Raw genomic sequence first — 25,780 nt, forward strand, 5'->3', positions numbered from 1 at the left:
CATTTTCCATTCTCTATTCTCTCATCTTCTACCCCCATAAAATCTTCCATCTGAAATGAGTATAAGCTATAAATAGAGAGAATTGAGTATATTTTTATCTATACCAAACACTGCAAAATTAAAGGATGAAAAAATAAATTTAAAATATGAATTCTCATTTTTCTTGTAATTCTCTGAAATGATTTTACTGTGAATTTATAAAACAATTTTGGGGCAGGTAGGTGGGGCAGTGGATAGAGAACCAGCCCTGAAGTCAGGAGGACCTGAGTTCAAATCCGACCTCAGATACTTAACACTTCCTAGCTGTATGACCCTAGGCAAGTCACTTAGCCCCAATTGCCTCAGCAAAATCTTTATTTTCATCTTAGTATTAAAGTTAGAATTTTAAAAAAAATTAATATACTAAGTATTAATGATAATGAAAACTTAGTTATATTAGAAGGAAAAAAAAAGTAATGAGACTAGCAATTCCTGGATTAAATATCACATGTAAACATACAATAAGAAACGGATTCTTCCAAATAAATGAAACTCATTTTTTTCCTCTTTTCTTTCCTTCCTCCCTTCTTTCTTCCTTTCCTTCCTTCCTTCCTTCTTTCCTTCATAAAACAATACAGATTAAGTGACTTGCCCAGGGTCATACACCTAGTAGTGACAAGTGCCTAAAACTGAATTTGAACTCAGAGCTTCCTGACTCTAAGGCCTATGCTAGGACCACCTAGCTGTCCCTCCATATTGTTTCAAAGATCAGGTCTCTCCATTTCCACTAGGTGCAAAGGCTACTTATGTGCCTGATTTCACTACTGACATAGGAACTTTGATCTTCTTTATTACTGACTTAAGTCAGTTTTCCCTTCTTTTAAACAACCTGGTTCTCCCTAGCTCCTACCACCCTATCACTCTTCCATCTTAATGATCCAGATCCACAAAATTCTTCTCAGCTCACCTATCTCTATCACTGCATTTCTCCCCCTTCTTTAACCTGTTCTTTGTGCTCACCAAGGGAATCTCAAAGGGATAGCATTGAGAAATCAGTTTATGCTAATTCCAATGATCTTATGATGAAGAGAGCCATCTGTATCCAGAGAGAGTCTGTGGGAACTGAGTATGGATCACAACATAGCATTTTCACACTCCTTTTGATATTGTTTGCTTGCATTTTGTTTTCTTACTTGTTTACTTTCTTTTTTTTGATCGGATTTTTCTTGTGTAGCAAGAGAATTGTACATATATTGTATTTAACATATATTTTAACATGGTTAACATATATTGGATTGCCTGCCACCTAGGGGAGGGGTGGGGAGAAGGAGAAAATCTGCAGCACAAGGGTATGCAAAGGTCAATGTTATCAAATTGTCCGTGCATATGTTGTGAAAATAAAAGACTTGAAACAAGATCAACCAAATCATTTCCAATGGAGCAGTAATGAACTGAACCAGCTATGCCCAGAAAAAGAACTCTGGGAGATGACTAAAAACCATTACATTGAATTCCCAATCCCTATATTTATGCACACATGCATTTTTGATTTCCTTCACAAGCTAACTGTACAATATTTCAGAGTCTAATTCTTTTTGTACAGCAAATAACGTTTTGGTCATGTATACTTATTGTGTATCTAATTTATATTTTAATGTATTTAACATCTACTGGTCATCCTGTCATCTGGGGGAGGGGGTGGGGGGGTAAGAGGTGAAAAATTGGAACAAGAGGTTTGGCAATTGTTAATGCTGTAAAGTTACCCATGCATATATCCTGTAAATAAAAGGCTATTAAATAAAAAAATAAAAATAAAATAAAATAAAATAAAAGGAGAGAGAGAGAGAGAGAGAGAGAGAGAGAGAGAGAGAGAGAGAGAGAGAGAGAGAGAGAGAGAGAGAGAAAGAAAGAGAAATCAGGCAAGGTTTATTTCTGAAGGTATGATTTTAGCCAAGACCTGAAGGAAACCAAAAGTCAGGGATGAAGAGGGAGAGAATTTTAAGCACAGGGGACAGGTAGTGAAAATACTGAGTCCCGGAGACCATGGGTCTTGTTATGAGGAACAGCAAGGTCAGTGTCACTGGATCAAAGAATACATGAAGAGATGTGGGTCAGGTAGAGGCAAAAAGTATAAAACGATAGGAAAAAGGATAAAGTAGGAAAAAGGCAAGTTATGAAAGCTTCTGGATGCCAGAGATTTTTATATTTGATCCTGAAGGCACTGAAGAGTCACTAGAGTTTATTAGACAGAGGTATGGCCCAGTCAAACTTATCTTTTAAGAAGGCCAATTTTAAAAACCTCTGGAGGTTAGATTAGAGTGGGGAAAGATTTATGGCAGGATGACCAACTAGCAGACTACTGTAGTATTCCAAGTATGAGGTAATAAGGGCCTATATCTGGTTGGTGGCAGTGTCAGAGAAGAAAAGGGAGCACATTTGAAAGATGTTAATTACTAGGTTTGAAATAACAGGACTTAAGAACTTATTGAATATGGCGGGGGGGGGGGGGCAGAGAATGAAAAATTGAAAATGGCACCTAGATTTTTGAGCTTTGGTGATTAGGATAGTAGTGCTCTCTACAATAATGAAATTTAAGAAGGGAGGGCTTAAGAGAAAAGGAGTTTAGTTTTGTATCTGTTAAGTTTAAGAAGTAGTCTACAGGAAGTTGAAGATGTAGGATCTCATCAGAAATAAGAGGGATGGACACATAGGGGTCCCAGAACCAACTTTTAAATGAACCTATATGATTAAAGGGTAAGAGATAAAAGAGTAGCAAAAGCTGATCATCTGGAGTGTAAGGAAAATAACTCTAGAAGTTTAATAATGAAAAGGAAATTGTGAAAAAGGACAATGGCTTGAAGGAACTCACAGGAGCAAATGAAGGTTGTTCTAAGAAAAGAGGAGAGATGGATACATTTGCAAGCAGCAGGCAAAAAACCATTAGGAAAAGAAAAATGAGAAGAAAGAATTAATTTATGGAGTAAGTTCCTGGAAGACACACAAAGGGTTGGGTTCAATGATAAAATAAAGGGATAAACACTGACTCCTGAACAGAGAAATTGAGTGAAAATATATGAGGGATTTCCAAAAAGCCTACCTCTAAAGCAAGATGGGAAAATTGGAAAACAATCTGACAGAAATTAGGCATAAACCAACATATCACAAACCAAGTCAAAATGGATGCATGATTTAGACATAAAGGATATCATAAAAAAATTAGGAAAGTATGGAAAATTTTACAGATCTATAGTTTATGACCAAATAAGAGGCAGAGGCTCACATGAGGTAAAATCAATCATTTCAATTACATGAAATTAAAGGCTTTGCACTTCCAGACAAAATTAGAATAAAAGCGGGAAACTGAGGGAAGAGGAGGGAGTGAAGGTCTGTAGCAAGTTTCTCTAATAAAGGCTTCATTTTCAAATATATAAGGAACTGAGCCAAATTTGTAAAATAAGAGCAATTCATTTCCTAACTGATAAATGGTCAAAGCATCAAATAGACAGCTTTCAAAGGAAGAAATCAAAGCTTATAAAGATTCATATAAAAAAAAAAAAAACCAATGCTCTAGACAATGATTAAAGAAATGCAGATTAAAATAACTTTGAAGCATTATCTCACCTATCACATTGGCTACCAAGACAGAAAAGGAAAATGATAAATGCTGGAGAGGATGTAGAAAAATAGGAATACTAATGCACTGTTGCTGAAGCTGTGAATCATTCTGGAAAACAACTTCAACTATGCCCAAAGGGCTATAAATCTTTGTATACCCAAAGGACTATAAATCTGTGTATATAATCTAACCAAGCAGTACCACTAGGCCTATACCCCTAAGTTTAGATCAAAGGAAAAGGACTTATATGTACAAAAATATTTATAGCAGCTTTTTTTGTGGTGGCAAAGAAGTGGATGTTGAGGTGATGCCCACCAACTGAAGAATGGCTGAACAAGTTGTTGTGTATGATTATGATTAAATATTGGACTATAAAAAATGATCAGCAGCTTAGTTTCAAATAAACCTAAGAAGACTTACATGAACTGATGCAAAGTAAAATGAATATAAAGTGAGTATAACTAAAAGAACACTGTATATAATAAAAGCAAAATTATAACAATCATCAATTGTGACTTGCTACTCTTATTAATACAGTGATCCAAGACAATTCTAAAGGATTCATATTAAAAAATACTATCCACTTCCAGAAAACACTGATGAACTCTAAATACAAACTGAAGCATATTTTTTCCATTTATTTTTCTTTTGCAACATGGCTAATATGCAAATATGCTTTGTATGACTTTATATGCATAACAGGTATTACAGTGTTTGCCTTCTTAATGGATAGGGGAAGAACTTGAGCGAGGGAGATAATATGGAGCTCAAAAAAATTTTTAAATAAATGTTAAGAGTACAAAATAACACATGCAAAGCAGTTCACAAAACTTTAAATCATTATATAAATATGAAAAAAAATTTTAAGCTACTTTTGGGGGAAAGATATATAGGAGATTTGAGAATTCATGATAAATGATCTGATTATTCTCAGCTAAATGGGATATCATAATTTTGATCACATGAGAAGTTTTTGTATAAACAAAAGTAACACATCTAACTTAGAAATCATTTTATGGGGAAAAATATTTGTATCAAGTTTCTCAAATAAAAGTTTGATACACACATAAAAACAATAGGATCAAGATATGAACAAAGAGTTCTCTAAAGAAAAATTTCAAACTACTAATAACTATATGAAAGAGTGCCCCAAATTACCAATAATAAGAGAAATGCAAATCAAAATAATACTACAGTTTCACTTCACACCCAGCAAATTGGAAAAGCTGAAAAAGAAAATACAAAGATTGTGATAGCTAATGCATTATTTGTGAAGCAAGGAACCTGAGCTGAGGGTTTCATTTTGTTTAGCAATTTGGAATTATGCAAATAAAGTGATTAAAATATCTATACTTTTTGATACAGAAATTCCATTATTAGGTTTATACCCAAAGAAATGACTAATTAGAAGAAAGTCACTATATCCACCAAAACATTTATAGAAGCACTTTTTGTCATAGCGAGGAACTAGAAAAAGTATCGCGAGTGGCCAGAATGAAAGAATTCAAGTACCAAGGAGCCACAGAATTACACATAATTTAGCAGCAACCAATATAAAGGAGGGCAGAACTTGAAACACAATATTCCAGAAAACAAAGAATGTAGGCTTACAGATAAGAATAACTTATCCAGCAAAATTACCATTAATGGGGGAGAAAAGGATAAGGGGCCTTAAAAAAAAAAAAAAAAAAAAAAAAAAAAAAGGATTTCTAAGCATTCCTGACAAAGACTAGACAGCAAAGAAACTCTGAAATTCAAACACAGGAGTGAAGAGAAACACAAAAAGGTAAAAATAATTGAACAATGATAATAGACTTAATAAGAATAATTTCTTACATTCTAATATAGAGAAATGATATGTGTCCCCCCATTGAAACTTATCATGATCAGGGGTTATAGAATGAGTCAAAGTAGACAATGCCTTGTTGTGGTTCTCTTATGTCTTAATGATCTTGAGAAGGAAAATAAGGATGAAAAGGAATAGGGAGTGAGGGAATAGGATGGGTGGGAAGCAGAAGAGAAAGGTAGAAAAAATTATCTCCCATAATCAAGATGTGAAAACTGACATCTATACAAACAAGGAAGAGAAGGAGCAACTGATACTTCAACCTCATTGTCATCTGAACCAATTAAAGGAAGGAAAACACAACCACTCTCAAATACATACCCCTCTGTAATGGGTACAGAAATAACATTTCACATAACAGGGAAATAGGTAGGAAAGGAAAGAAAGAGGGAAAGGAGAATGAGGAAGATAAATTAAGGGAGAGATTAGTTCTAAGCAAAATATACTCTAAGGATGTACAAAAATATTAACAGCTCTTTTTGAGGTGGCAAAGAATATGAATTTGAGGGGATGCCCACCAAGTGAGAGATGACTGAGCAAGTTATAGCATATACATGATGGAATACCATCATGCTATAAAAAAATGATGGAGAGGGTTTCAAAAAGACTTGAGAACATTTGTACGAACTAACACAGAGTAAAATGAATGGAACCAGTAAAACAATTTATATAGTGACAACAATATGGCTTTGAAAGAGCACAATGACCAACTATGATTCCAGAGGACTATTATGTAACAGTTATCCCCTGATAGAGATATGAAGGACTCAGAAAGCAAAATAAGACAAAAATTTTTTGACATGTCAATGTGGAGATTTTTTAAAAATTAACAATAAGTGTCTGAAATGGGTTTTGTTCTTCTTTTATTCTCAATGAGGATAAGGAAAATTAGGTAAAAGGCTTACAAGGTAAATTTTTTCTGATTGGAATAAACAAAACATAATTTTTTTTAAAAATGCTGTGCTCCTTGACAGCATGGACTCTTTTTAAGAGTTTTCCAACCCTATCCCCAGCAACAGTGTGTGGTACATTATATAGACTTAATAATGCTTGTTGACTAAATTGTTTCTTGATCCTGCTTTCTATTTTATACTTTCAAATAGTATGCAGATATTGAGAGCATTAATATGCTAAAATAGCCCCCACCAGGTCTGAACCAATGCACATTTTCTTTCTTTTTTTTTTTTTTTAAAAGTAATTAGGATACTAAATTGTTAATGTACATGAGAACAAAGACCACTTCTACAGTTTGGGAAAAGCATGCACTAAAATACTAGATGCCACAATAAAAGACCAAATACCACTTAATTCCAGCAATACATCAAGGCCTACTCTACAACAGATGCATAAAGAATCCTTCATATTTGGATTCCTTTGAGTCTATTTCTGTGATACCATTTTTTAATACATTCCCCCTAGTGGTTATCTCTGGTTCTATAGTTGTCACAAAATAGAACTTATTTTCTTTCCCCCTAAAACATTCTTTTCCTATTATTACTGAGGACAATATTATCCTCTTAGCACCTCAGGCTAGCAACCCTAGAAGTCATTCTCCACTCTTCACTCTATCTCACTGCCCATTTCCAAACTGTTGCCAAGGTCTATCAACCTCACCTCTGCAACACCTCTCAACACTCTCTTCTCTCCTCTAACATGGCCACCAAGCTGGTTCAGGCTCACAGCATCTCCTATGTGGACTCAAATCTGCTTCTCTCAACTTTCTTCCCATTTCAATGCATCCTCCCTCCACTAAAGTGATTTTCTTAAAGGACAGGTTTGACCATGTCTCACATGTGCACGCAAATGAACACACTTACATAGACACACAGACAGACAGACAGACAGACACACACACACACACACACACACACACTCCAGTGTCTCCCTATTAACACCAGAATCAAACACAAAATGTTCTATGTAAATCTTTCATAACCAAGTTCCTGCCTACCTTTCTACTTTCCTTACATCTTCCTCCCTATCACATATTCTTCTGTCAAGTGACACCAGCTACCTGGCTCTTCCACAAAGCATTACAGCTCTTGGCTCTAGATATTTATTCTGGCTAGAATGCTCTCTCTCCTCAACTCCACTTATTAAACTCCTGGGCTTCCTTTAAAAAGCAACTAAAATCCCATCTTTTATAGGAAACCTTTCCTAACTTCTCTTAATTCTAGTGTCTCTTCTCTTTCAATTATTTCCTATTAATCCTACATATAGCTTGCTCTGTAATTGTTTGCACGATCTATTCTCTATTAGATTATAAGCTCTTTGAGGATACTCTTTGCCACTTTTTGTACTTTGTATACTACCTGACACATAGTAGATGCTTAATAATTGTTTAATGCACTGTAACTAAAGAATTTCCTCCTCCTAATCCAGAATGAAGATGTGTGTATGAGCATATATAGTATGAGATATAAAGTTTCCTTCTCAGAATAAAACAAATCATCAGCCTGAGGAAATCCAGCTTCTCTCTCTAAGAATCATGACTTCTATCTCTTAGGAAGAGAAATAATAAAATGTTATAAATTTAAACTACAACATTTCATTATTTCCCTTCTAAAGATGAAAGTAAAAAAAAAAAAAAAACAGGGGAGAGGGGGAGGAAGGAAGAGGAAAGGAGAGCAGAGGAAGATATCTACTATTGGTGAACCAATTTTAGTATTTATTGTCTTAAATCATCACATTTGAAGAATATGCTTTCTTCTACTATAGTGATGAAAATGACCAATTAATTGAGGTCTGCCATCTTTATGCAAGTCTGGTTAATATAATGTCTCAATTAAAGTTTGTACATGGAAGTTATATTTCAAGATTCTTCCCTGTTGGGTGGAATAAGCTGTTTTATGGAAAGGTTGCTGTATTTCTTCTTCTGGGACCAGTTTTTGCTTTTCTTTTTTCTGGGGATAAAAAGGTAGGTGAAAATCATCTTTAAATAAAACATGAGAGTACTGAAAATTTGAAGAAATGTTATTTTTATCAGAACTACAAGAATTTCTAGAATTGTTAAACCTCAAAAGGCACTATTTTTTCCATTAAATAATGTTTTCTATTCCATAATAGTTGAAATGCAGAAAAAAGGTATCTGATGAAAAGGAAGCGATGGCTTATGGTTTTATGAAATGGAAACTTCACTCAATATAATCATCTCTATCTTTATCCTCTAGTCACATGCTAAATCCATTAAAATTATCTAAAATATCTTACTTGAAAAAAATTGTCATTTTATTTTCTTATTTTCTTATAAGACAGAGAAAAACCACATCAAAATGGACAGTTACCCATACTCTTTAGTAGCAAACCAAATCTGATTGAACTCAGATTATTCCTACTAAAATTACCCTAAAATGAACAAATATAAAGATACAAACTAAGAAGTTGAGTCTGAAACTAAGGCCTCACTTTAGTCAATTATTTTCTAAATGAAAAAATATGGCAAAATTAAGGTTCAGAAAAATAAACATACATAAAAATAAATTCATTTCATTTTTTTAAACCAAATTTTATTTTTATCATTAAAAGCACTTAAGATTAACTGAATTTTTCCTATACCTCAAGAGAGGGTTAAAGATTCAATTATTCCTATTTTACATAGAAAATAAAGTTAAAACTCATAGCAAAGGTAATGGGAAAATAAAAGGTCACTCTTGATTGTTTATACTTTAGCCAGAAGGCTAAATGTATTTAATGATATTATGAAGAGAGTATTATTTTTTTTCCTAATATATTTGCCATGAATTCATTAAATCTAGGTCAATTTGTCCCATGAGGATAAGGAAGAGGAGCTAAAATAAATAACATATTAAAGCTCTGATGCCAAAAAAAAACAAAAACAAAAAAAGAAACAACCCTTACTTAAAAACTTACAATAGTTGAAATGTTACTTCAGTTTCTTCAATATAGATTAGTCCTCATTCTTTACCTTGAGAAAACAGTACAAATTGTATCTTCTTCTATCAATGAGACCTGAAAATTTAATTAAGGAAAATGTTTAATATAATATTTGGTGGTTATTTCTTTAGCTGACTCTAAAAACTCCAATATCTTCAAATTACAATAATTCAATCACTATTCCAAAAAAATAAAGCTCTACCAGGTTCTTCACAACCCAACTCTAGCTGAAAAATATGATCCTAAAAAAGCTTCACATTTTCTGCAATTTTAGAGTATGGCTTTTAAATTTTAAATATCATATGGAAAATTAAATTTTCTCTCTCTAGGTTTTAAGTGGCTTTAAAAGTTTCTACTAAAAAGTGTCCACCAACTTACTAGGTTTTGTTCTAAGATATAAAAATTGTGATTCTAGTTGTTAACCTTGGCTAATTCTTCTATTAGCTAAGAAACAATGGAGTGATTATCACATTAAAATTTCTTTAGACTAAATGGTAGGTTCCAAGGGAGGGGAAGGTGAATTGCAAAGTGTTCACATCACTCAAAATACTTGGGAAGTAAGACTACTGTATAATTGCTTTCTTGTTAGGAAATTGTCAACAATTATTTCTATTGACTACCAAATATATTAACAAAGTTTTGCTCTGACACTGAGAAGCATGTTTAATACTAAATCATATGTATTTAAGAGAAGCGAACAAGCTAAATATTTGTAAATAAGTATAATTTTCTTTATTCCTAAGCCATCATACAAGCTTTTCTAAATCCATGATTTTCAATGATATACTGAGTAAAATAGGTTAGAAAACTATTTAGATGTTTTATGCATAGTTATACATGGGAATGGTAGATTTTTAGTGTTTAAATAAATTGGTAAAAAAAAAAAAAAAAGTATTATCCATATACAAAAATTCATCATGTGAATTTAAAGATCTCCAATGTCTTATTTAATGTTCTACAGCTTCGAAAAAATTCATTTCAGGTCTAAAACCAATTGACTTTGTAAAAGGAGAGGAAAAGATCTAAGTAAGCAAACAAATTCTAACAGATTAAAGTACAAATGCTGCACTTACTAAATTAAAGTAGGTTTCAGGACTTCTAACACTCTCTTGCAAGGGGATCTATCACCCTGAGTTTTGTTTTGTTTTTTAATTTTGACAAAAGTAATTCAATATACTTGATTTCTTTGTAATCTTATGAGCTTTACTTTATGTGCTTAAAATATTACACTGGGGAGAGGTCCATAGGCTTCACCAGACAGCCAAAGGGATTCAGGATATAGAAAAAGTTAAGAAGCCCTACTCTACTATGATCCCTAGAGCAAATGCCGTTGCTTGAGTAAGACAAAAAAGTAAAAATGTATAAGGAGAAAAGAAATTGTGACAGAAAAGACCAAGGGCTAGAAACTAAATATTAAGATGAAAAAGATAGGTCTATGAAAGAAAAATACAAAAGTCAGGCTTAAATTATTATTTTAAAGATAAAATTTAAACAGCCTTTTCTCTGCCCCCAACTATTACGAAAATTACAACAGGGTCTTACTCTGAACTTCACATCTCTTAAAAATTAAACTTGTCTGCTTGCTATTAAGTAGGTGACACATTAGATAAAGTAATGGTCAGGAAGATATTTATTAAGTGTGATCTTAATCAAGTTACTTAACCTATGGGTTTGCCTCAGTTTTCTCAATTGTAATATGGAGATAATAGCACCTACACCTACTTTCTCAGTGCTGGTCTGAGAATCAGGTGATTTAATATTTATAAAGTGCTTAGAATATCGAATAGCACATAGTAGGTACTAAAGAAATGCTTATTTCTCCTTCCCCTTATCCAGATATTTTTTTAAATCAAAAAAGTCGTTATGGAGTTGTTATTTATAATACACATTCTAGTTGTAACAACATAAATCTCAGAAAATCGAGAGCTGACAGTTGAAATTGGAAGTACCTTAGTTAGCGATTTTGATTTGGGAAGAGAAGAGAAAAGCATGTTTGGTTCAGACCTATGCTTCCAATACTGAAAGGAATACCTATAAGGGAATTCCCTCTACCAATAAAAATAGGCTGCTAGTTCCTACTTAAACTATCTGACTTAACAGATTCAAGCCATCCTTCCCACTAATTTTTATATATGCTCTCTGGCCCAGATTTGTCTAGGATGATAAAAATCAGGATTTGAACTCAGGACCTGATCCCAAAGCAAGTGCTATATCCACTATTCTGGGAAAAGTAGAAGAGGGAGGCAATGGAGGGAACTAGACTTAAGGAAAAAAGAGCAGTAAAGGAAGGCTGAGTTTAGTGACTTGCCCTCCCCAAAGAAGCTGGCTCTCTATTCATCCCAATTCTGCTTCTACAACTAAGAGTACTGACCTAGTGCTTAAGAGCACATATACTATTAAGAATTTGTTTTTACTTAAGTGTTAAATATTAAGAACCCCATGTTTTTTGTATTTTAAAATTTTTTATTTGAAATATCATCATTACTCAATGGATAAGTAATCAAAGGATATGAACAGTTGGTTCTCAAGTAAAGAACCATACATACTAAGTTAATAACCTTATGAAAAAATGTTCCAAATCACTAATAATTGTAAAAATATGTATTGCCCATGGAGGTCAACTGGTAGTCTGAGGAAAGAACAACTTTTATCATTCTGGTTTGGTTTTTATATTTAGCTACAAGGAAGCTTTTTTAAATCAAAAAAGTCATTTATGGCCAAAGGCTATAGTCCATTGAGCCTATGAAGTCTTAAGTATAACTCTGCAAACCTTTAAATGACAAACTAGCCTAGCCTACATAGCAGACATGTTCCTACCACACTTAGGAAGACTTATGTGAACTAACACAGCAAATGAGTTGAGCCAAAAAAAACCATTTCCAATGACCAAAATAATATAAAAGAAAAAAGTCTGAAAATCTTAAGAACTCTAAGAAAGCAAAAATCAATGATTTCATGCCTTCCATCTCTAGTCACAGAGATCAGATGATGGACTAGAGGTCCAGAATGAGATATACATTTTCAGACATACCCAAAGTATGAATTTCTTTTGTTTGACAATACTTATTTATTACAAGGGAAGATTTCTATTAGAAGACAGGTGTGGCCTCTCAGAATTGCTAAGATGACAAGAAAAGATAATAATGAATGTGGGAAAACTGTGACACTGATACATTGTTGGTGGAATTATGAACAAATCCAACCATTAAGGAGAGCAATTTGGAACTATGCTCAAAAAGTTATCAAACTGTGCATACCCTTTGACTCAGCAGTGTTACTACTGCGCTTATATCCAAAGAGATCTTAAAGAAGGGAAAGGGTCCCACATGCACAAAAATGTTTCTGGCAGTCCTTTTTGTAGTGGCTAAAAATTGGAAACTGAGTGGATACCCATCAATTGGAGAATGGCTGAATATGAATGTCATGGAATATTATTCCATTTCAATTCCATTCCAATTATGGAATATTATTGTTCTGTAAGAAACGACCAACAGGATGATTCTAGGGAGCCCTGGAGAGACTTACATGAATTGATGCTAAGTGGCATAAGTAGAACCAGGAGATTATATACAGCAACAAGATGATCAATTCTGATGGACGTGGCTCTCTTCAACAATGAGATGATTCAAACCAGTTCCAACTGTTCAGTAATGAAGAGAGTCAGCTAAACCCAGAGAGAGAACTATGGGAAATTGAAGGTGGACCACAACATAGCATTTCCACTCTTTCTGTTGTTGTTTGCTTGCATTTTTGTTTTCCTTCTCAGGTTTTTTTTTTCTTTCTTTCTTTCTAGATCTGATTTTCCTTATGCAACAAGATAACTGTATAAATATGTATGCATATATTGGATTTAACATATATTTAACATATCTGACATGTATTGGCCTATCTGCCATCTGGGGGGGAGGGGAGTAGGGAGGGGGTAAGTTGGAACAGAAGGTTTTGCAAGGGTCAATGTTGAAAAATTACCTGTGCATATTTTTTGTAAATAAAAAACTATAATAAAAAAATAGACAGGTGTGAGTTAATAGGGATGAAGATTCAAAAAAAAAGAAAAAATCATCATCTTAAAAACAGAACAAAACATGAAAGAAGAGACCAACAGGACAATCTTATCAATGTTATGTTAAATTTAATATGTACTTTAAAAATACTTAGTAGGAGTTTATGGTTTAATTTATAATCCTTTTTATTCTTTGTATATATGAAAAAATATTCATGCTTGGTGATTATTATCAAATTCATAAAAACAAAGAAATTTTTTTAAATGATGAAGAGAACTAAAAATAGTCATGAAAAGGTTTACTTGGCTCTGATTCACAAGATATACTCAAATTTCTTCCTCCTCTTACCTAGTTTCATCAGCACTTCAAATTTCTTTTAAAATAATCAAGATTGGGACAACTATAGAAGTCAGTTTACCTATCAAAGCTAACAATTCTTTGCTAGGTGAATATAAAGATCAGTCTGGTGAATTTTTCCAAAGATAACTTTCCAACTAAAATATTTTAAAGGATTTTCATATTACCCTTAGCTATAAGATTAAGATCATGGAAATATCGAAATGCAAACTATGCAAAAAGGATTTGACTCAAAACTAGAATATTTCTTACTCAAGCAAATTATGTAACCTAGTTTTCAGTATAAAATTCAAGAATTAAACATTCAACCCAATTATAAGTCAGGAACAGAAAAGTTTAACTTTATACTCTCATATCTTTGTTACCAAGTTAACAAAAGCTTGGGTAACTGACCATCATTAATTCAAATTTTGGAATCAACATCCACAAATGCTTTAAACTTTTCTGTTAAGGCTCCATTTTTAAAGTCCACTATATTGTTCTTATTGTTTGCCTAAAAGAAATTTCTAAACAAAGTGGTAAAACTGCTCATCACAAATATTTCTCTTTAAATAATATTCTTTTTTAACTGATGTGATTTCATCATATTACCTGTAGTCCTTGTATTGATAAAAACCACATCCCAAGCCTCAGGAAACAGTTCTATTTAATAAGCCCTTATTAAGTGCCTACTATTTGCATTGTGTTTCACCCTAGGGATATTAAGCCCCTACCCCCAAGGGGTTTACATTCTATCAGAAAAGAAGTACACACATAAGTATATTTAAAAGATTTAAAAAGGCAAAGGAAGGGAAGAGGAGGAATAAACAGAAAAGACCACATGTAAAAATGGTTTGATTTGAGCTTGGAAGAAAAGCAGGGATTCTTGGAGATAGAAGGATGGCAAGGGTACCTTCCAGACATCAGTGACAATCTGTGGAAAGGCACTGAGATGAAAGGAGTATCTCATGAATAAGAAAAAGTCATTTTAGCTGGACTGTGTGGAGCATTTGTGAAAAAGTATAATGTGTAATATGCCAAACATAGAACTCTATATTTGATCCTAAAAACCAAAGGAGAACCACTGGAATTTATTAAGCAGGAAACTGGCATGTTCAGACATGCACTTTAGAAATATATCACCTTAGTTGCCCAGAAGAAAATGAATTGAAGAAGGGATGGGTTTGAAGCAGAAAGGTCAATTAGGAATCTATCACCATGGTCTGGGTGAAAAGTAATGAGGACGTGAACCAAGATGATGGCCATGAGAGTAAAGATGATGGGATGGATATCAGATGTCAGAAATTATAAAGAGGACAACAATGAGATTAGGAGTCTGGGAGTTGGGTATGGGAGAAGGGGGAGTTAAGGATCACTCTGAAGTTGTGAACCTGGGTGACCAGAAAGATAGAAATGTTCTTGGCAGAAATGGATGTTTCATGAGTTGCTATGGTCTAAAATATTCATCACCTGGCAACCCATTCAATATTTTATATTTTTTACATTTAAGATCTCTTAAAATGGTTCAGATTCTTAAAATGGACTCAATTCAAAATATAATCTCCACAAAGTCCTACTCTAAAGCTTTACTATGGAATATGAACAAGTGCAAGAATTGAATAATCTACTGTACTTTAAAGGCTTCAAGTGTATACAGTCCCTCTAATACAATCTATTTTCTAAGAACATTCACCAAGAATGTGAATCCTGAAAAGCTAGCTAATTAGTGCTCATGACAACCCATAAAACAAAAACATAAAACTGGTACACAGGCCTATGCTGACCCCTGTTAACTGCATTTCATGAAGTACCAACTTAGCCTCTTTTCACAAAACCTTTACAAATATTTGTATTTTTATCTTTCATAGGGTTTTGAAAGGGAACATGTAGGTTTTTACAATGATACAGTAAACTTCATATTTATAATGATATAACTGACTCAAAGATACAGGAAACATAAGATCCCACTGTTTCCTAATTATAGAAAAAGATTTTATTTAATAGGAAAAAATACAATTTTTATTTCTCACATTCAATAAGCACTTATATGGCATCTATACTTTGAGCCAAGTACTGTGTTAGGCCATAGAGTAAAGTAAAAGCCTCTGTCATCTATCCGCAAGAAATTTACATTCTCGTGTGGAAGGGAGAGGGAGAGAAGGGGCACACACAACTTATGCACAGAAATAAATATGAAATTTATACAAAATAAATCTAAAACATGAAATTATTTTAAAGAAAAAAGAGAACATTAATAACTCACAGGAAGGAGACAAATTAGAAAAGACTTATAGGTGATAACATTTAAAAGTTGAGCATTGAAGAACTCTGAGAATGATTTTACACAGCAGAAATAAGAAAGAAATACAATCTAGATATGAGGAACAGACAATTCAGAGAAATAATGTTGTAAAGTGGTAAGTCTTCCTTCTCCCTTAACATTAATGCCTTAGCAGTTCTACCTCCACAACACCTCTTGTATCTGACCTCATTTCTCTTCTTGTACTACCCATCCCAGGAAGGAAGAATTAAAGATAATAAATTATTTGGGGATGAGGCTTTTGTCAGAGCCTTTGACTGTAGGAATGCTTTCCTTCTGACCTTGTCTGCATTGGTTTTTTTTGTACAAAAACTTTTCGGTTTGATGTGGTCAGAATTTTCTATTTTGTGATCAATGGTGACCTCTGGTTCTTCTTTGGTTGTAATCCACTTTTCAATGCCTGTTACTGGAGGATGAATTTTTTATTTGGTTCTGTCTATGAAAGAGTAGGTAAATGTTTTGGTTATTAATAATTATAGCTAGCATAGTACTTAACAAATATCATTCAGTCCTCACAATACTCCTAAGAAGTAGGTGTTATCTCCTTTTTACAGTTGAAGAAACTGAGGCAAAAAAATTAAATGACTTATTCAGGATCATATTGTTACTAAGTGTCTGACTTCCTAACTTCCTAAACAGCAAGTTTTAGCTGTGTGTGTGTGGGTGTGTGGGTGGGTGTGTGGGTGTGTGGGTGTATACAGGAAAAAACAATAAATGAATTTTGGACTTTAAAAAAAAATAAAGATAATAGGTTACAAAACAGGATAATTGAAAGGATGATAGATTTCAAGAGAAAGAAAGAAACGATGGGGGGGAGGGGGGAGGCAGAGAGAAATAATCTATTCTGACATTCTACTTTGAATAAGCTGACATACAGAAAAGACATCCAGGTGGAAACATCCAATTAGCAATTGGTGATAAACTAGAATTCAAGAGAAATATGAAAGCTGGATCTCTTTATTTGAATTCATTTGTATTGAGATGATGGTGAGAAGAGAAGAAGATGGACAGTGACACGTGAAAAGAAAATAAGGACTTATGTCATAGATACCCAGGGAGGGGTCAGTGTCTTTGAAGAAGGAGCATTCAATAATGTCAAATGATACAGTTAAGTCAAAAAGGATAAGGAGTAAGAAAAGGCTTTCGGATTTGACAGTAAGAGCTCATTGATAATCTTGGGAAAGGAAGTTCCAATTAAATGAGATGAAGTAGGAAATCAGCGTTTGCCTTCTTCCCTGACCTCTATATCTCCATGCCACTTCCTTCACTATGCTCCCAGCATGTCCTTTACCATGATCCCAGGAGGTCATTCTCACCCTCTACTCCTCAACCCCAGCAACTCTCTATGTGTTTTCTTCTCCCATTGGAATATAAGCATCTTGAAGAAAGGACACTGTTAATTTGTACCCATGTACTTACAGTATCTGGCCCATAATAAACAGATAAACCATAAATGCTTTATCTATCTCTAACAGTTGAAAAACATATGACACAAAAATATGTAGATTTAAATGGAAGAAGTACATCAGTATACTTATTAAATCATGATAATCATTGTTCAATCTCATCCACCAATTACGCAGAAGTTTTTGTTGAAATCTGTTTACTCAATTTTCATTTTGCCATTTATCAATGAGTTGTTTTTGGAAGCTAACCAGCATTATGTTTTCATATTTTAAAAGATTCAACCCACTGAAACTCTTCTTTTGGAAGGTTAATTTTAAACAGGTTAAAAAATTTTTGTTTCCAAGTATGAAGATATGAAAGTTTTCACAGATGATATATGTTTTTGGCAACAAAGACTTAAAAGCCTTACTAATCCTGGTGGTCTCATTCTATCACTAATATCTCAAGGTACAACAAGTATATATTTAAGATGAGATGCATCATTAATAATAGTGAGTATTCATTTCAAATAATCTTAATAATTTCAACTTGTTGGGTCTCATTAGATAGTCACTGTTTTTACTTATGGCTAACAACTTATTAGCTAGCAAAGTGTCAACTCTGCCATTTGTTCACTTTTCTTCAAGTATTACTATCATCCTCCATTCAGTTTCTTTGGCAGAAATTATTTTTAGTTATTGTATACTTTTTAAAAAATTATTAGATCATATAATCCAAAAAACCACCTAAGACATATAAACTGTAATATGCACAATACCCTGAAAACAGGTAAATGACTCAGCCCTTCCACACTAAGGAAATCTCAGTCTTTCCTCAGGACATCCTGAAAACCATATGTGACACCAAGCTACTTGACTCACTCTGGAAGCCCAAGTTTTAATCTACAGATTAAATACTAATTTAGTCAAACTAAATTTCTTACTTTTTAAGTAAAAGGTAAAATAAATATAAATAAAAGTGCCAATTGTTCCACACCAATAGAACATTTATGCACCTCCTGTAATATTAATAAGATGAAGAACCCTGCTATTTGCTAATATTTCTAAAAAATTACTGTGTAGGATGGGTACAAAACCCCTTTTCCCAAATTAACTAGTCAGAGACATCTTCAGATACAAAAAGAAAGCATTTATTTAATCACTGCAGGGAGAGGCCCAAACACACCTGGGAGCCATGTGCTCCTGGAACCTGGCCAGTTTCTGCCATGTCCAGAACTTAAAGGCAAAAGACCAGAACCTACTCATTGGATAGACTAAAAGGACATAACCATCTTTGACCAATGGTCACTAATATTGGCTGTCTCCCACAGATCCCGTCACTTCCTTCCACTTTACTAACTTCCTTCATCCCAGGGTTCAAATTCAAAGTTCATCCCTCTGAGATCATGTGACACAATCCTCCCCCTCTCCCCCACAGCTCTGGGAACAGGGATCATGTGACTCAATACTGAGAAATACTTCATCCAATCAGTCTAAATTCACTAATGTCTAAATTCGAGAAACCTACCTTTTGAATAAAAATAACTCACTCTAGTTTATTGTTTTAAATTTTGCAAATCACTTCCTCTGTGAAGTATTATTCCCATTGTATAGGTCAATTTGAGCTTCAAAAAGGTTAAGTGATTCACCTATGACCATATAACTAATAGACTATAGAATTTAGAAATGAAAAGTAATTTAAGAGTTTATCTATTTAGAATCTTCTCAATAGAATCAATTTAGAATCTTTCTTCTCAAAGAGAAGGAAATTGTGGCCCAAAAAGGTAAACTATCCCAAACTCACAGTAAAACAAACCGGATTCAAACTAAGATTCTCTGACTCTAAATTCAGTGTTTTTTGCGCTATTTTGATTGCATGTAAAAGATAGTATGGCAACTTCATGTGGTCTCTTATCTGCTCTGACTGAGAAGTCAACACCAGATACAATGATGAAGAGAGACAGAATAGATTAGGACTTTATTCTTTCTGGTACTCAAAAGATCACTGCGTCAGCTGTAATTTCTGAAAGAATCATATTCACTGAGGAACAACCCAAATCTATGCCCATTATTAGTCGGTGAATCATGTGGGCTATTTAAATGTGGGTATGTAAGGAGATAAAGGAGAAGGTGGGTTCTTCTGATGACCCAAAACCAAAAAGGATTAAATCAGTCCCTTTGGAAAGGAAAGGAGAATTTTCTTGACTGTTTAGGAATTCAAGTATGATCTATTCTACATTTTGGAACTTAAACAATCACATTAAATAAAACCTGTCTATAGTCAATGCCTCATCAGCCTAAGTTTTTGGAGGAGATTGGAAGAGCTTTTTAATAAAGCAAATAAATGTTGTTCTTAGGACTTACCTAAATTGGCACTTAAGTCAAAGAGATTTTGCAAGTACATTCATAAATATATTAAAATTGTACTAGGATACATCATATTGGGAATCAAGTGACATCTGAGTTTTAATGTTGCCTCTCCAAATTAAAATAATCACTTTTTAAAATATTTTAAATTTTTATTTTCTCCAGTTATATATAGAATATTTTTTTACATTTGTTTTTAAAACTGAGTTCCAGATTTTCCCTCTTCCTCCCCACTCCCAAATCCAATTAAAGGCAGATGTGATGTTAAGTAAAACATTTCCATAAGTCATGTTGTAAAAGTATAGATTTGCCCCCCAAAAAAAAATTCTCAAGAAAAATAAAGCTTGGTTTGTTTTTTTGTTTGTTTTTTTTAAGAATATGCTTCAATCTATATTCAGACACAATCAGTTATTTCTCTGAGTCTGGAGAACATTTTTCATCATAAATTCTTTATAGTAGTCTTGGATTATTATATTGCTAAGAATAGCAAAATCATTCACAGTTGATCATGCTATGACATTGCTATTACTTTGTACGCAATACATTTCACTTTGCTTGACTTCATGGAGGACTTTCCAGGTTTTTCTAAGAGCATCCTGCTCATAATTTCCCAAAGAACAATAATATTCCATCATAATAACAGACCACAGTTCATTCAGTCATTCTCCAATTAGTGGGGCATCCCCTCAATTTCCAATTCTTTGCCCTGAGAAGAAAGTTGCTACACATATTTTTGTACATCTAGGTCCTTTTCCTTTTTTTTAAACTTATGTCTCTGCATATCCTTCAAGTAAGCTACCATTTTCTGGCAAATAGAAAATTTAAATTAACTCAGTTTCCCCAATAACCTTCATTAAAATTCCTGGGATATTACAATTAATTTTTTATTCATCGGTTTCTTCACCTATAAAATGAAGGTAAAAAGAATCATCTCTAATTCCTATAATTTTAAGTGATCAATAAAGTCCTTTCAGTACTTTATGATCACAGAATCTTTCAAAATATGCTAGGTTGTGTTGTCAGAGAGCATCTAGTTCAACTTGTATCTAAACAAGAAACCAGCAAATGGCCAATGACATTTACTTAAAAACCTTTAATAATGGAGAACAATAACTTCTTGAAGCACTTTTTTCCACTGCATCATCTAACCAAAACTTGTAGTTATGCCCCCTAACACCAAGCAGAACAAGAACAATCCTTTCATTACAATATAGTCTTTTAAATCCTTAAAAGTGACTATCACTTTCCTGTTAAATCATCTCTTTAACAATCTAAATGTCCCCAATTCTTTCCACCAATTCTCATATAGTTTCGTTTTCTTGACTATCATGGCTACTCTCCTCCGGACATTCTACACCTTATTAATATTCTTCCTAAAAGGTAACACTCAAAATTGATTATAGTATTCCAGATGTGAACTAAATAGAACAAAGAACAATAGGGTTACATCAATCAAATAAATATTTATTAAACATTTGTTCTGTGGCAGGAACTCTGGATACATAGACAAAAATGAAAAAGTCCCTGATCTCAAAGAATTTAATTTTACTAGACAAGACATCAAGTAAGAGGTGACTAAATCACCTCTTTATTCTAGACCACTAACCATTAGCCCAAGAAAGAACTAGCTTTCTTGGTTGACACCAGACATCTATCTGTTTCCTTACTGTGTGTTTGAGAAATTGATTTAATAGAAACATAAGATTTTATATTCATTCCTATGAAATTTCATTTTATTAGACTCAATACAAGTACATTATAGCTTTCAGAAACATTCTGTCATACAAGGAGTTGAGAATCTTTGTTTTATGATCTCTAGAAATGTGATAAATGTGCCATCTAAAATTTTTCCAAGTCATTGATAAAACAAAACAATAACAAACAGCAGATAGGTTAAACAACGATCCTGGGGCATTCTATAAGACTCATTCCAAACTGACACTGAACTACTGAGTACTCTTTGTCTCCAGTCATTCTACCAGTTCAGAAGCCAGCTAACTAGACTATTTTCTAGTCCTTTAAGAATCACATTATCTACCAACAGGATGATTTCAGAAAGGCCTGGAGAGACTTACACGAACTGATGCTGAGTGAAATGAGCAGGACCAGGAGATCATTATATACTTCAACAACAATACTAGATGATGACCAGTTCTGATGGATCAGGCCATCCTCAGCAACAAGATCAACCAAATCATTTCTAATGGAGCAGTAATGAACTGAACTAGCTATACCCAGAAAAAGAACTCTGGGAGATGACTAAAAACCATTACATTGAATTCCCAATCCCTATATTTATGCACACCTGCATTTTTGATTTCCTTCACAAGCTAATTGTACAATAATTCAGAGTCTGATTCTTTTTGTACAGCAAAATAATGTTTTGGTCATATATACTTATTGTGTATCTAAGTTATATTTTAATATATTTAACATCTACTGGTCATCCTGCCATTTAGGGAAGAGGGTGGGGGGGGGGGGTAAGAGGTGAAAAATTGGAACAAGAGGTTTGGCAATTGTTAATGCTGTAAAGTTACCCATGTATATATCCTGTAAATAAAAGGCTATTAAATAAAAAAAAAAAAAAAAGAATCACATTATCTTATCTTTAAAGCTAGAAAGGCCTCAAAAGGCCATCTAGTCCTACTTTAGAGAAGCTAAGGAAAATTAAGTGATAAAGCTATAGTTTGGATACATAGCCTATGAATCTAGAACCAGTGTTCCTTAACAATCTTTATCACAGAAAGACTATGCAAATCTGTCCAATGTTCTGCTAAAATCTAGATAAACTATATTAATAAAAACTAGCAATAGCTAGAATTTATAATAATACTTTAAGGTTTGCAAAGGGAAATAAGATTAGTCTGGTATGACCATCCAGTGAAAGCAGCACTGGGACGAATCAAAAGCTTGGATAAAAATTCTAGTTTTGCTACTTTCTTCCTGTTCAATTTATGGTGAGTCACTTCACTCCTGGGAGTTCTCAGTTTCACCAGGCATGTAAGGAGGTCGGATTAAAAGGCCTCAGAGACCCTTTCAAAGCTCCATATCTATGATCTATTCTTGATGAAGTCAGATGGACTTTTTGCAATCATTGTTTTCTATTCTAGATGCTCATTAACCATCCCTTAAATTATATGTTCAAGGATTTTGCCAGCAATAAAGTCAAGAATACTGGCCAATAGTTATAGATCCTTTAAAACTCTGAGCCTAAAATTTGTTTTCTTCTGAAATTAGACAAGCAAACAACTAACATTTCTTTTTACCATTTTTTATCATTTTTCATTCATCATTTTATCATTTATCATTTTTACCATTTCAAGCAAATGCCTGAAAATAATATATTTCCATTTCCCCTTGAAACTACCTTTCTCAAAATACTTTATCGTGAGCTTCTTATGTGAATATAGTATTCTGAGATAAATTGTTCCAGTTAACTACAACTTAATTTTAGATAAGGAAAGGGAAACAGAATTAATAGTTGTGTAGCAACTGTGTGCCAGGCACTATGCTTAAGTGCTTTAAAAATATCTCATTTGATCATTATTAGCCTTTACAATTGCAGAAAATGAGGCAAAAAGAAATTAGATGACTTGCCTGGGTTATACAACTAATAAATGTCTTTTTTATTATTATTATAATAACTTTTTATTGACAGAATCCATGCCAGGGTAATTTTTTTTTTACAACATTATCCCTTGCACTCACTTCTGTTCTGATTTTTCCCTCCCACCCTCCACCCCCTCCCCTAGATGGCAAGCAGTCCTATATATGTACAACTAATAAATGTCAAAGGTTACATTTGAATTCTGGTCTTTCTGATTTCAGGCCCAGAGATATATTTACTGCACTAATCAACTACCTAGGTGCTCTTCAATCCAGAAAATCACTAATTATTAATGCCTTTCAAGATGTTAATTATCCCTCCCCAGTTTGCTTCTTTGCAAAAATATTTCCACACTTTCAGGATAAGATAAGTTCGCTTTTACCTTCATATTTAACAAAATGATTTTGGAAAGACAGGTTATTTCTCCCAGAGAATATGGAAAGGTTTTGCACATATGCAAAGAACAACAGATTAAAGTTGATTTAGGAACTTTAAAAGAATCCATACACTTACATAAAAGACGTCAGTGCCTAAAAGACATTAGTTTCTCCCCTTTAAAAGCAACAATACTATAGCCAACATATACTACCAGAAACAAAGAGCAACAGGGACAGGAAGGAGAACTTAAAAGGACTAAGAAAAGTTTATCTTCCAGACCAAAATTAACAGTAATTCTCCTTATCCCATCCCCCAAATTCACCACCAGCATGTTGATGCATAAAATTCTAATGGCATTCCACAATTAGATTTGTGGAATGTAAATGTAAAATACAAATGTTGGTCAAGGTAACACAATGAAAATCTTAATCTTCACTAACAGTATTTAATACTTATACTAACTACCATCCAGGATTATGACTAAAATCACTTTAAAAATGGTAAATATGTATAAATGTGAGTTGTTTATTATTACATAAATATTTAGGATCATACTGTTCGGTCCACCATCAAAATTTTAAATTTGTAGCCTGAGACACAAGTCCAGCATAGTACAGAGGTACATAGGATAAATGTTCTAACAACTTCCATGACAGAGCCAATACAGATAAATTTTAAAAATTGAACTCCCTTATCTCCATCCTTCCATAAACCCACCTAAATTTAACATAAACACTTAGGGATGAATGCAACTAATTTAGGGAAAAAGTGATAAGGAGAAAATAAAGGGATCCTCAACTTCTAAAAAAAGCAGGAATTAGTCAATACCAAATGGGCAGAAAGGCCCAACAAAGGAAGATTAAACAAATTTTAATGCATTTCCAATTTGGCTAAAAATGGGCCTGGGTTTACTTTCAATGGAGGAGGAAGAAAAAGAAGCAATAATCTGAAGTCTTCTCATCGATGGTCATAAACACACATAATTTATGGTTGAATTGAATCTTCATTCCCAAAGGATTTGTTAATTGAGGCATTATTGTAGTTTCTAACAGTTTTTAAGCCCGGGGGAGGAGGGGAGGAGAAAAGGCTGGTGAGTTAAAATTTACTGTTTCAAGATAAAAGGTCAAAAGGAAGTTTTTGTTCCCCAAGAGTGCAGTATGCCTCTATGACAACTACTGCTTTTCAGATAATACTGAAGATTAATACTCAATTTAAAAACCCTTCAAGTAAATCCTTTCAGTATTGCTCTTTTTACCAACTTATTTAAAGGGTTGGAAACCCTAAACATCTAAGTCTAATGATCCCATAAGTATTTAAATTAAGCTCAATTTTTAAACCTCCAAAACTACTACATGTTTGGCTATTTAACAGAATCATTTTAGCATCTGATGCTAAAATCCATAAATAAATGCTAAGCTGCAAAGTATACATATTAAAAAAAAAACACCAATACGGTCAAAACTCCAGCTCTGCTTTAATTCCTTACTATAATCTTATAATTAATGAAAACACACGTTAGATCGGGCTAAAAAGAAAAAGGAAAGAGGTACAAAAATGTCTGGTCACACAAAAAATAATAATTGATACTTATCAAAGACCTATAATGTGTAAGGCAAGAGGCCAATTACCATAAAGTCTTAAATTTTCTTTCAATTTTGCAATGTTGGAGACATTCAAGGATCTTTCTTTAGACATACACTATTCTCTGTTGAGGGAAGCTAGACAGCCCTATAAATACAGAGCACTGGACCTGAAATCAGGAGGATCTGAGTTCAAATTCAGCTTCAGATACTTACTAGCAAATCACTTATCCCTCTTTTGTCTGTTTTCTCATCTGTAAAATGATCAGAAGGAAATGAGAAACTATTCCAGTTACTTTGAAAGAAAATCCCAAAGGGGTCACAAAGAGTTTGAGATAGCTGAAATCATGACTCTTTTGAGAACAAAATACTCTTTTGAGAATGTAAAGAAATAACAGCCAAATACTTTCTTCAGCTTACAAGGGGAAATGTGGTAAAGAATACAACATACAATAGGGGGAAAAAAAT

The 25,780-nt window shown here is 33.4% G+C and overlaps 1 protein-coding gene across 9 annotated transcripts in view; it reads right to left on the reverse strand.

Moving 5' to 3' along the window:
• Nucleotides 1-25,780, reverse strand: part of RALB (RAS like proto-oncogene B) — a 103,222-nt gene that overhangs the window by 18,505 nt on the left and 58,937 nt on the right. For 5 of the 9 annotated variants that reach the window (XM_012544675.3, XM_023499164.2, XM_012544674.3 and 2 more), the window contains one exon: nt 9,312-9,410. The exons of the other annotated variants lie outside the window; for them this stretch is intronic. The gene's annotated coding sequence lies outside the window, so the exon portion shown is untranslated. The remainder of the gene's footprint in view (nt 1-9,311; nt 9,411-25,780) is intronic. 9 annotated transcript variants of the gene reach the window in all.

Source organism: Sarcophilus harrisii, chromosome 3, assembly GCF_902635505.1.
Source record: "Sarcophilus harrisii chromosome 3, mSarHar1.11, whole genome shotgun sequence".
Lineage (NCBI taxonomy): Eukaryota > Metazoa > Chordata > Mammalia > Dasyuromorphia > Dasyuridae > Sarcophilus > Sarcophilus harrisii.